Source organism: Schistocerca piceifrons, chromosome 8, assembly GCF_021461385.2.
Source record: "Schistocerca piceifrons isolate TAMUIC-IGC-003096 chromosome 8, iqSchPice1.1, whole genome shotgun sequence".
NCBI lineage: Eukaryota > Metazoa > Arthropoda > Insecta > Orthoptera > Acrididae > Schistocerca > Schistocerca piceifrons.
Genome location: NC_060145.1, coordinates 386,849,413 through 386,862,212, shown reverse-complemented (window position 1 = coordinate 386,862,212; position 12,800 = coordinate 386,849,413). Strand labels below are relative to the sequence as shown.

At 43.6% G+C, this 12,800-nt stretch overlaps 1 non-coding gene across 1 annotated transcript; it reads left to right on the top strand.

Annotated features, from left to right (window-relative positions):
* Positions 1 to 12,313: 12,313 nt before the first annotated feature.
* Positions 12,314 to 12,386, top strand: Trnav-cac. The gene has a single exon. It is a non-coding gene; the product is annotated as a tRNA-Val (tRNA).
* The last annotated feature ends 414 nt before the right edge of the window (positions 12,387 to 12,800 follow it).

Below are 12,800 nucleotides of genomic sequence, written 5' to 3'. Positions count from 1 at the left end.
GTGCTGCCGTTGTGAAACCGACAAAATAAGTGATCTGCTAAGGAAATCTACGCCGAGTATGCGACCCAGGAAGAATTACACTAGCACAGTTAGCAATGGAATGTTTCTTCGAATTTTGTTTTAATATCTATAAATACTTTTTTAAAGGGTGCCGGAGGTAGCCCCACTTTGTTGTTATTTCATGCTGCGCGGTAGGACAGCATCGAGGTTCCTGACAGGAAAGTTATAATTTATGAGGACGTAATATGGTTCTGTGAATAATACAGGTTTCTGTTTTCCTATCTTTCTTTAAAAAATGGTAGAGCACTCGTCCGCGAGAGGCAAAGGTAAAAATTAATAATAATAATAATAAAAGAAGTTGGTAGGGCATCACATTCTAAATCTCAGGGTCGTTGGTTCGAGCCCCACGTTGGGCGCTAAATTTTGACTTAACTCAGGATACTTTACTGTTCTTTGTAAGAGCACGTTGTTTATAACACATAAGGCTGATGTGACTTAGAACCATTTTGTTCCCCAGTTACGCAGACTGACAACTGTCGCTGATAGCAGTTGGCTGTGAACTGCGTGACTCACTAAGAGCAACGGTATGCGGACGGCTAACTGCTGTCGAGGAAGAACAATCGAATATGGACACCTGCTTATCACATACAGAGAGGTGGTTGTATCAGAAAAAGACACAATGTCCTTGCAGGACGTCAAATCCGGTTTCCTATATTACTGTTTAATAAGGTAAGGGGATGACTAGATTTACCAGGAGCACGAAAGTAAGCGTCCCCACCAGGAAGACTACTTTCTTGTGGCTAGTTGACCCGTGTATCGAGAAATCCTTCAAACGGGAAAGCTCATAATTCTGTACTGTACTTTTGCTTGGTAATACCAAGTAATGGTTTCCTCCTGGTTCCTGGAATACGCAGTGTCTTGTTTCCTGTCGGTTCTGGAGCGGCCACAGGTAAATGCTAAGCAGTTTGGTCAAGTATACTGCACTATAAACCGAAATTACGCATTATCCTTTTTATTGGCTGCATAACACCTCGTTATCGCACACTCGCATTTAGTTGTGAACTTTGGACGTTAGAAGCGAAGATTTCGTACTGACTGCATTACAAACAGCAGTCACCGAAATCTGCATTCGATACCTGGCGAAGGCATCATGAGAAGTTGTCGAAATACTGTGTGAAGTGAAAATGATAACTCTGCTGTAAACCCAGAAACCCTGTGCGCCGGAATGGAAACTGCCGCAGCTTGTAAAATTAAGGAAGAGATTTGTTTTATGAATGCGCGAAACACTCGAATAAACTATAACCACATCTTCGAGGTTCACAGGACTATCCACAGTGAACTAAGTCGGATACTACGCAAAGGTGGTCCTCTGCTTCTCTATAAAAAACCATGACGTCTTTGCCAGCGAGTCAGGTGGCGCTTCAGTTAAGGCAATGGGCCCATTTTTAGGACGAGCAGGTTTCAAATCTCTGCTCGCCATCCTGGTACACACTGACCGCCAGAACATTATGACCACTCACCCAGCAGCCGGTATGTCCACCTTTGGCGCGGATATCAGCGGCGACACGTCGTGGCATGGAAGCAAAGAGGCTTTGATAGGTCGCTGGAAGGAGTTGGAACCCCATCGGCACACGAAAGTTACCAAATTCCCGTAAATTCAGAGGAGAGGAGCTGTGAGCTCCAGCGCTACGTTCAATCATATCCCTGATGCGTTCGATCGGGTTCAGTTCCGCCAAGTTAGGGTCCAGCACATCAACTGGAACTCGCCACTGTGTTCCTCGAACCACTCCATCAAACTCCTAGCCTTGTGACATGGTGCATTATCTTGTTGAAAAATAGCGTCGATGTCGTGAAACTTGATCGTCGTAAAGGGGTGTGCGTTGTCTGCAACCAGTGTACGATGCTTCTTGGCCGTCATGGCCAATGTGAATGTTCTCCGTAGCATAATGGAGTCATCGCCAGCTTGTTTCCGTCCCGTATTACAGATGTCTGAGCTGTTCCTCTGGAAGAACGACGGATTCACGCACTCCCGTCGGCATGATGAAGGTATCGGGATTCATCAAACCATGCAAAGCTCTGCCACTGCGACAACGTCCAGCCCGGATAGTCACGTGTCCATCTCAGTCGCAGTTGCCGATGTGTTAAAATTGCCACGTGCATGGGTCGTCGGTTGCGGAGGCCCATCGTTAGGAGTGTTCGGTGCACTGTGTGTTGAGATACATTTGTACTCTGGTCAGCATTTGAGTCTGACGTTAGTTCCGCCACACAGGTCGCCGCCTTTCCTGTTTTACCAGTGTGCCCCGCCTACGACGTCTGACGTCTGTAATGAGATATTACCGCCCCAACACCACGACGCCTGGATGTGGTTTCACCTTGGTTTCGCCACTTGTTGGAAACAGTAACCACAGTACTCCTCGAACACCCGAAAAGTCGTGCAGTTTCCGAAATTCTCGTGCCGAGCCACCGGGCCATCACACTCGACCGTCGGTCAAACACACAAGGGGAGGCCACGACGTTTGGATCGCGGATTTACTGAAAACTTCGTACACTCGTAGTACTCCATTAGGACAACAAAATGTGTAAGCAGTAGCGCGTACTTCTCAAGCGTTATTGAGAAAAATCTCAAGATAATTTCGATCGTCATATATATATATATATATATATATATATATATATATATATATATATATATATATATATATATACTCCTGGAAATTGAAATAAGAACACCGTGAATTCATTGTCCCAGGAAGGGGAAACTTTATTGACACATTCCTGGGGTCAGATACATCACATGATCACACTGACAGAACCACAGGCACATAGACACAGGCAACAGAGCATGCACAATGTCGGCACTAGTACAGTGTATATCCACCTTCCGCAGCAATGCAGGCTGCTATTCTCCCATGGAGACGATCGTAGAGATGCTGGATGTAGTCCTGTGGAACGGCTTGCCATGCCATTTCCACCTGGCGCCTCAGTTGGACCAGCGTTCGTGCTGGACGTGCAGACCGCGTGAGATGACGCTTCATCCAGTCCCAAACATGCTCAATGGGGGACAGATCCGGAGATCTTGCTGGCCAGGGTAGTTGACTTACACCTTCTAGAGCACGTTGGGTGGCACGGGATACATGCGGACGTGCATTGTCCTGTTGGAACAGCAAGTTCCCTTGCCGGTCTAGGAATGGTAGAACGATGGGTTCGATGACGGTTTGGATGTACCGTGCACTATTCAGTGTCCCCTCGACGATCACCAGTGGTGTACGGCCAGTGTAGGAGATCGCTCCCCACATCATGATGCCGGGTGTTGGCCCTGTGTGCCTCGGTCGTATGCAGTCCTGATTGTGGCGCTCACCTGCACGGCGCCAAACACGCATACGACCATCATTGGCACCAAGGCAGAAGCGACTCTCATCGCTGAAGACGACACGTCTCCATTTGTCCCTCCATTCACGCCTGTCGCGACACCACTGGAGGCGGGCTGCATGATGTTGGGGCGTGAGCGGAAGACGGCCTAACGGTGTGCGGGACCGTAGCCCAGCTTCATGGAGACGGTTGCGAATGGTCCTCGCCGATACCCCAGGAGCAACAGTGTCCCTAATTTGCTGGGAAGTAGCGGTGCGGTCCCCTACGGCACTGCGTAGGATCCTACGGTCTTGGCGTGCATCCGTGCGTCGCTGCGGTCCGGTCCCAGGTCGACGGGCACGTGCAACTTCCGCCGACCACTGGCGACAACATCGATGTACTGTGGAGACCTCACGCCCAACGTGTTGAGCAATTCGGCGGTACGTCCACCCGGCCTCCCGCATGCCCACTATACGCCCTCGCTCAAAGTCCGTCAACTGCACATACGGTTCACGTCCACGCTGTCGCGGCATGCTACCAGTGTTAAAGACTGCGATGGAGCTCCGTATGCCACGGCAAACTGGCTGACACTGACGGCGGCGGTGCACAAATGCTGCGCAGCTAGCGCCATTCGACGGCCAACACCGCGGTTCCTGGTGTGTCCGCTGTGCCGTGCGTGTGATCATTGCTTGTACAGCCCTCTCGCAGTGTCCGGAGCAAGTATGGTGGGTCTGACGCACCGGTGTCAATGTGTTCTTTTTTCCATTTCCAGCGTGGCCGCTTTTTACCAGGAAGCGCCGGCAGCCGAGTGGTTAGCGTTCAAGTTCTCATATTGCACTGCAAATTTTTCTTCATTAGATGGATTTTCAGACTTGATGCAGGGCTTACACTGATCCTTCTTCGGGGTAAAAAAAAAAAGCCAGATTAAATTCTCTGGTAAAACTGTAACACATGAGGTAATCACCATACTCCCAACTTTTCTTCTTCGCAAATCTTTTTATAATCTCTATAAAGGTCACTTATTGTTTTACCACCTTCAATGCAATGTTTAGAAGTTCTGGCACGGCAGTAATGACTAGGAATCTTCGGAACTGAGCTGATATGCATTCTAATATATTCTTTTATTTCTGTTGATACAGTCGGTTGTTTGCCATGTTTTCCCCGTAAATCAGTGGAAATAACTCCTCCTTGAGCAGAAATTCTCTTTTCCTCAACAATTCGAGCATTCGTCCGCTTATATCTAAAGTAGCAGCAAAAAACTGTTTACAAACTCTTGCTTTTCCACCATTATGATAAAAATGAAAAGCAGTGTAAAGACGACGCCGACTATCTTCCTTCTGATAGCGGTACCTTGGCTGCACGGTTGTCATGTTAGCAGCGATGTAGCCGGCCGAAGTGGCCGTGCGGTTAAAGGCGCTGCAGTCTGGAACCGCAAGACCGCTACGGTCGCAGGTTCGAATCCTGCCTCGGGCATGGATGTTTGTGATGTCCTTAGGTTAGTTAGGTTTAACTAGTTCTAAGTTCTAGGGGACTAATGACCTCAGCAGTTGAGTCCCATAGTGCTCAGAGCCATTTGAACCATTTAGCAGCGATGTAATCGCGGTGCCTCTGTAAGTCTCACATTTTCCAGTACTCTTGAAAAATATTTTGTCTCTCTCGATCGGAAAATGTTTTTGAACAACTACGCCGACACTTTTCCCTACATGGGAACACAACCTATGACCAGCTTAGACACAGAAGTGATGACAGTTTCTGCATGACTTGACTATCATTTTGCAGGACAATGCTCAAGCACTTACAGTGCAAGTTGTTACTTATTTGTTTGACTGATGGGACTGCTAAGTGCTATACCAGCTACTGCACTCCCCTGACTGAAGCCCTCGTGAGTTCAACTCGATTTCTACACTGAAGGAAACACTTCACGGTATTCTCTTCAGAACTGCTACAAATTCTTCGGGCAACAGACCGCACCGCTCGAACTGTCAACACAACTGGCACTGCTAAGAGTATCCTAAGACTTCCACATCGCTGGGAACGGGTTACACACAATGCTGGTGACTACTCTGAATGTCAGTAAAACTTTAAAACATGTATCTATTTTGTACGAATTGTAAATAAATAGTTGCCACTATAAAGGTCCAACCCTCGTATTGATACATTTACTGTTTTGTATGAAATGTTTATCATCAATATACCTCAGTGAAGCAGTATTCTTCAGAAATTCCTTACTTTTAGTACACCTGCTTACAAGAATAAAATTTATTCAATCTGTGTAGTAAAAATTGGAGAAAGGTAGTTTTATAGGACGGTTGGGCTTTGTAGCGTGGTGCCCTGAGGATGGCACAGCATTACCTCAGTAAGATTCTCAACTTCGGTCCTTATATTCCATGGACTTAACCAACCAAAACAAAGAAAGACACGATAACCGTTCCTCGTTGAATCATAGAAGAAGGGTATTTTTCAACAACCGGCGGTAAAACAAAAAAGCAATGCAGAACAGCAGACACGTACAAGACAGTGGCCGTGACTCGGGGACTGCAGGGTTACTATCTGTCCAGCAAAAGGTCGTGTGCGGCAGGCACTTTTAAATTTTGTACACATGTATGGGATATTACTCTAGGAATTTAATATTAAAATATTTTGATTAAGTTTAATTACATTTATTTTATTTCTCTACAGCTACCAACATACATTTCTGGTTACTTTAACAATGACAAATAATTTCAGTTTCAAAAGCGTACAGTGTTATCGTCAGGACCCGACGGTTGAATGAAACGTTTCCAAGCGGCACGTTATTAAAATCAAAGACTCGTTTCATTGCTGGACGTGTGGAGGGAGGTTATGGTGGGAATAGGAAGAATGAGGTGTTATTGTCTTGTTTTCTTTCTATTGACTACTATTTTCTGCAAGTAATACAAATTTCTCGAGCATAACTATAGTTACGAGAGGTAATTGTAACAGTGGAAAAACGGGAATGGTTAAATTGTAAGATAAATCAAAGAAAAATTATTCTCATTTTGAAGAAGGGCGTTGCGAAATTGAGGCTGAAAGTTAAGTGTGGGGATCTTAGGAGACACATAAGTAGTAAAACACAAATAATTTGTTAGGCTAAGTAGTGTTTAATTAAACATTGCCTCATTTTTAGTCGAAAAACTTCGCCAGCTCAAAGTTCAATCTTTTGAGGCGACTATGGCACTTCACACAGTGTGTGTGTCTTTTGAAACAACTAACTGTACCTCATAATTAAACGAAGCGTTGTTTTCGGAATGTCAGATTGCAAAAAATTTCAGTTCGTGCAGTTAGGGTCCATGTTGAGGATCTTTCCTGAAAACGTTTCGCATTAATATGTAATTTAACTATCTCTTGAATACATTGGTTACACAGGATAGTATAATGATTACGGGATAGGTAAATCAGAAGTCTGGACTTGTCAAGCACGTGGCAACGCCACAGCATCTGTCCAGACCAGTCCTCACCATAAAACAAGAGAGAGAAATAACACTAATCCTTTAATTCTGAGCACAGATTCGAACTCTATGTAAAATTCCAAGTAAACTGATACCCGTCTCCGACCAGCCTAATAATTAACAACTCATAAAACTTGATCATTGAATTAATACTACTAAATTAACTTCCCCAAATCCACAGACACTACTGGGGTATTGTCTACGTGGAGGACCATCGGTTAGAAGTGGCAGGATAATTTTAGCATTCCCCGTTTAATTAATATAGAAAACGGCCAAGATGGCGATATGTAGCTTGCTCTACAGGTCACTATTTCAAATCGTCGTTGGACCCACGCGGTGGCGGAGGCACACTCGGTTCTCCCGGTTTCTGAGAATTCTTCCCGCCTAACGTGAGGGTCCGAACTCCGGAAGGCAAGAACAGCAGGAACAGTTCCACCTCTCACCCCTGTTAGGTTGGCTACGAGATCGTTTTCGTGTACCGCGGAGGTGCACTGTAGCTCATCGACCGGGCCTTTAAATAACCAGGATAGCAGCCCCCCCCCCCCCCCCCCATCTAACGAAGCGCTGTTCGACGCACCAACTCCACGAGGACACCGGGATACTGCCGCGAGATAGGATCTGCGCCATCGCCAGGAGGTTCTACGAGAAAGCGGGCCACTCCTACAACCGGCTCATACGAGGACTGGATCATCAACCACACCACAGGCCAACCACGCGTTGGCCTCACCTGCTGAGGGGTTAAATTTTATTAATCCCCAACAGCGTGTGTTTACTTCGTCTATAGATTTCCAGCAGCAAGGACGAATCAAGAAGACAGGTAGGATTTTTCTCTCCCCCTTAGGAACTGCAGGAATTATAATTCTGTTTAAACTGCACCATCTCGAGCCAAGGACCGACTCGTCATGTAGCGTCTGCTTCAGCATCTCCAGCCTGCATTCCATTGCAGTTTCTACAGGAGTCAGCATCGCAGAGTTCAGTGTACGGCAGTTACTGCCATTTAATGACTAGTGCTTCCCACTGCCCTGGAACTGCATAGATTTAGTCGCCGGGAATCACTCGCGATGTTTCTGAACCACTCCGCAATTACGATGGTTACGTCTACATTAGTGCTACGTATGTACAGCAAGGTACTAATGCCGTAGACCGGCATGTATGGTAGTAAGCCGTTTTGGCCGACTCCTGTTGCTGTTAGCGTGGCCCATGGTTAGTTTCTCTGGCTGTAGCGATACCCGCTATTTCATTTCTGTGCGCTCTCTGGGGACTGGTCTTCGTACTGAAGACGGGTTTGTGAGTCATCTTGTGTACTTTCAATTGGTCCTACAGCAAGTATGGTCGCCAGCGGCTACATTCCGTGTGTAACAACGTATGAAAACTTGTGACAGGGCTACCTCTGAATTCGTGTGCTCATTTCCGATTATGTTTCGCCAGACTACCCCGACTTTCATTGTCTGTGGCTTCCCTACTGTCCCTTTCGTAAACCAGTTTCTTACTGCAGAAGAGACAAAGTCCGTCGCCTGGGACAGAAGATTGAAACGTAACAGCCCATTAAGGCCTATTTAAAATGAACGTTTCCCAGTCTAATTCAGGATTGCACATGTAAACAAAATACGAAACTCATACAGAAAAACTTATAACTGAGAAAATAACTGTTTAATCTATTTCAGTTCAAAGTGTAGAATCTCTGTATATGAAGGGAATAATTCCCGTGAAGGGAGAGCCTAGTAATTAATGAAAAATATAAATGTATTATTGTAATTTCTTATGTGAGAGCTTATTCTCGAAAGAAATAACAGACATGAACTAATATCATAGTGTACTTACTGTACTGAGCAGACATACGTTTGCATAAGTATTTTCAGTTTTTTCGTATAAATTTTAACTGTCAATTAATCAAATGTTCATCTTAAACAATGCTGAGGATTGTTCGGGATTGTTAAGAAAATATAAATAGTGAATGCCATGTTTGCAGGGAGAGTTAGTCTGGTTTTGGGTTTTGAGCAGTGAGCATGTAGCTGCTCGTTTTGTATTGTTTGCCTGTGTAATAGTACTTTAATATTGTTTTTACGGTAGAATAAATGTGTGTAAAAAACATAATACAAGATTGATTTTCAATTTTAACTTTTTTGAAGTTGGAATTTCGCAGTAACTGTCTCCAGGACTTATGCTGCGACAGATTGCCCGATACGATGAGTAAAACAACCCCTAAGAACTTTATAAGATACTAAGGTGAGTGCGATCTGCTAGGGAATATTGTCAATCAGAGCTCCACTGCTGACCTAGTACAGTTACTTCCATCAAAAATCCAAGCGCTACTGAATGTCGCTAGCAGCTGTATACCTAATGTGTCGGCTACGTCAGCACATTGCGAATTTTTTTCCTTTCCTTTTCCAGGCTGCCGTAGCTCTCTCATTCGCTCTACACTGGACATTTTAGGTTTTCTGGATTCGTTTCGGCGCGAGCTTTCCTCTGACTTGCGTTTTCTATAATTCCAAGCATAATTACGAATCGTACGAGACGATGTCTTTCATTGCTTTGTAATTTTCAGTCTGACATTGATTTTCATTTATATTCCGATGAATATTTTTAGTGTCTCGCTCTGGGTCCTAATAGCGCTTCGTACGCTCTTCACAGTGACACTCAAATAAAAGTTCTAACAAAACGTATTTCCATACTACACAAATTTATTACTTCACGCAAAGCTAATTTGTAACAAGCAAGCACATGCGCTATACTTACAAGGTAGCGCCACAGAGAAATAGAGATGCACGCGACCAACACGTAGACATGATCTCCCCGTTGAAAGCTCGACCACGGTTTACGTATTATCTGACTCGTAATTATTAGCGATTCAAATCTGACGATATTTTGTCACACAACAAAGTTCGAACGACGAGCGAGAAGCCGTTTTCACGTCACACTACAAATTGTAGTAGGACTAGAAACAGAAGCTGTGTGCTTGCTCCTCATTCTATTGAAAATGTTATTGGAACATTTAATGAAGATACGGCATGAGTAACCTCGGTTCTCTGAAATTACTTACTTAATTCCAAAACACTGTGAATGGAAAAGTGATGGTACTCAAAAACGAACATCTTGAATTTCTACACACTACTACTAACGACAAATCACAGAAAATAAATGAATACACTTCCGAGACTTTATGGAATTATAAAATTTTCTTAAAATTCATTCCATTTCCTGGAGATACTACTATTGTCAACTTCGGGGGATATTCTTTGTTCTGAGATGAATAACATACTGGCCACACAAACAAATTTGTTAACATATTTTCATCGCTGAAGCATAAAATAAACAAAAACTTAACAATAGCTGGCTGTCCGGCCCATATTTTGCACAGCTGCCCGCCAGCAGGGTGGCGATACTTATTAATGCTCGATGTCGAAACAGCAGTACTGTGGGTTGGTTGGTTCGTTTAAGGGGGGAGGGGGGGACGGGACTAAACTGCTTGGTCATCCGTTCCATTCTCGTATAAAACAAGTCCACAAGGGACAGAATAAAAAAAGCCACAAAACCTGGAGCAAAGAAAACCACAAGAACTACAGAACGGCAACAAACTCTATAATGGACAAAATAAGACAAGAAAACCACAGAGAGACGCAGATTTTCAATTTCTTTGTTATCTACACATTTAGAGCAGAGGGATTTAAATAGTTCCGTGTGTTTGTTCATATTAATTACCAGTAACATTTGAGATTTTGCAAAAGTAGATGGCTGAGCTTGCTCCTGGTTTACAGCTGCTTATTAAAGAGTTTCTTGCTGTAAAGTTGTACTTCATCCCCCAACCACATAAACCTTCTCCAGTCCTTGCAAGACTATTCTTTGCATACGAGCTCTCGGAAGTGGATCTTTCGTTCTCTTACTTCACGATGTCTGTGTTCCATCCCTGTATTTCAGCAGTGGAATGAGGAAACACCTACTGCGGAAGTAGATGTTACAGTTTTACGTGTTCTTATTGTCTCTACGTGATAGGTTGAAAGATAACTTCATAACACTAAAAGTAATACAGTCACTGAACTGTCCCACAGAATCCGATATTAAATTTACAAAAATTGCGACATATCGATGATAATTGCATTGCTCAAAAATGAAATTTGAAAACATGACAAACATTAAGATTGACGATGTCTTGCTGTGCGTTCAATACCTACAATCCAAGAGTGTAAGTGTTCTTGATTCTAAGCTACTGGAACATTACGTCAGTTAGATTTAACTTTACATGAAAAATGGTGTAAATTCTTCAACTGCACACAGTCTGCATGTCCTTAATGTTTTCGTGGACTTTTTAAAACTTGCAAGTTCCATTTCTCCAGTCCAAGCTATAAAGCGAAATATGAAAGGTTTTTTTCCTAAATGACTTCTCGACAAAGGAAAGAAACCGCATCTTGTAACATACAATTAAGGGGGATTGTAATTGTGACATACAGTTTCAAGGAACAGTTTTACAATTACATCCTAAAAAAAAACACTTCTCATCAAAATTGGTGCCAGTGACAAATACAAATGTAACACAGCTTCAGCTGTTAGGAGGTTCTCCATTAAAACCAGGCACGCAATTCTTTTGTTTGACGCTGATATGCTGACAATTATTTCAATACTTGTATATATTTTCAAAAGGTTTCTTCTTTTTAAAAAACTGATCTCTTCCACATAATGCATGTACAATTTTTGTTTTCATCTTCATGTAGTAGGTGCATTTGTCTTCTGTGTAGAGATAGTTGCACAGCTCTAAATGAATGTTAGGGGATTGTTCCGTGCGGGAAGCATATTGCCACAACATGTTCCTGCCCAAATACCAATCATTAGGTAATCTTAAACAGAATTATATTGTAGAGGGCACGAAAACATCAACAGTTGTCCCTGAGTTTCATTCATCTCAGATGATAATGTGGAAGGAAAGTTACTACGTCATCGGGAAGTACACATCAGAAGAGAATAAGAATCGCTCGCTCGCTCTCTCTCTCTCTCTCTCTCTCTCTCTCTCTCTCTCTCTCTCTCCCACACACACACACACACACACACACACACACAAACGCGTGCGCGCAAGGGAAAACATTGCACAATAAATTCATTAACAACTCTCAGAAATTAAACAACGACATTGTATCTAATGACTAAGAAAACTTGCAAAAAGTTTGTATTACGATAACGTGGGGTTCCTACGCAACAGGAAACACGATAACAAAGCGAAAAACTAAAAATTAATAGCCCCATTATGTGTGCTGCTTACGTGTATCTTTGTCTTCTATTTCGATAACACTATAAAATATGTCCCTAAGCCAGTTATTAACGTGAAAAACTCGAAATGTGTGTTACGTGCTACAGCACACACTTTGATAAGACATTAATAACTGAAATTCGTCCTGTTTTCGAATTCCTCTCCCCCCCCCCCTCCCCCTCGCCCTCCAACTCCTCACTCACCCACCTCATACCGTACTTTTCAGTAAGCATACTATGATAAAGAAGGCAGCACACGCGAGGTTTCCGTAGTGTAGTGGTTATCACGTGCGCCTCACACGCGCAAGGTCCCCGGTTCGATCCCGGGCGGAAACACGGGTCGTATTTTAATTTTTAATGCTTGGTATATGAATTACATGGGCTTCGAAACAGTGTTCTACGTAGGCCTTACCACTATAACTGTTAAGTTACTACGAGATTCAGAAGGCACACAATAATGTTGCTTCATGGTGTAAGAGTATTTAGAGTAACTTGTTGACTGAACAGTGGTGCTGAGAATTTGAGGGAAAATCGTCAGGTTTCGAGGGATTTACTGGCGTGCAGATACAACTGATGTTGTGACCCGAGCAGTGCTGGAAACTTAATGTCGCAGGAGGTCGGATCTGACGTAGAAGCATAAGAATGATTAGTGCAAAAGAGGAGGAGCTCTACACACGTAATTCCATCCAGGCAGAAAGTAAGGAAGTTGCAGGCGTTTTAGCAAAAGAAACGGACTATTAATTACAACAT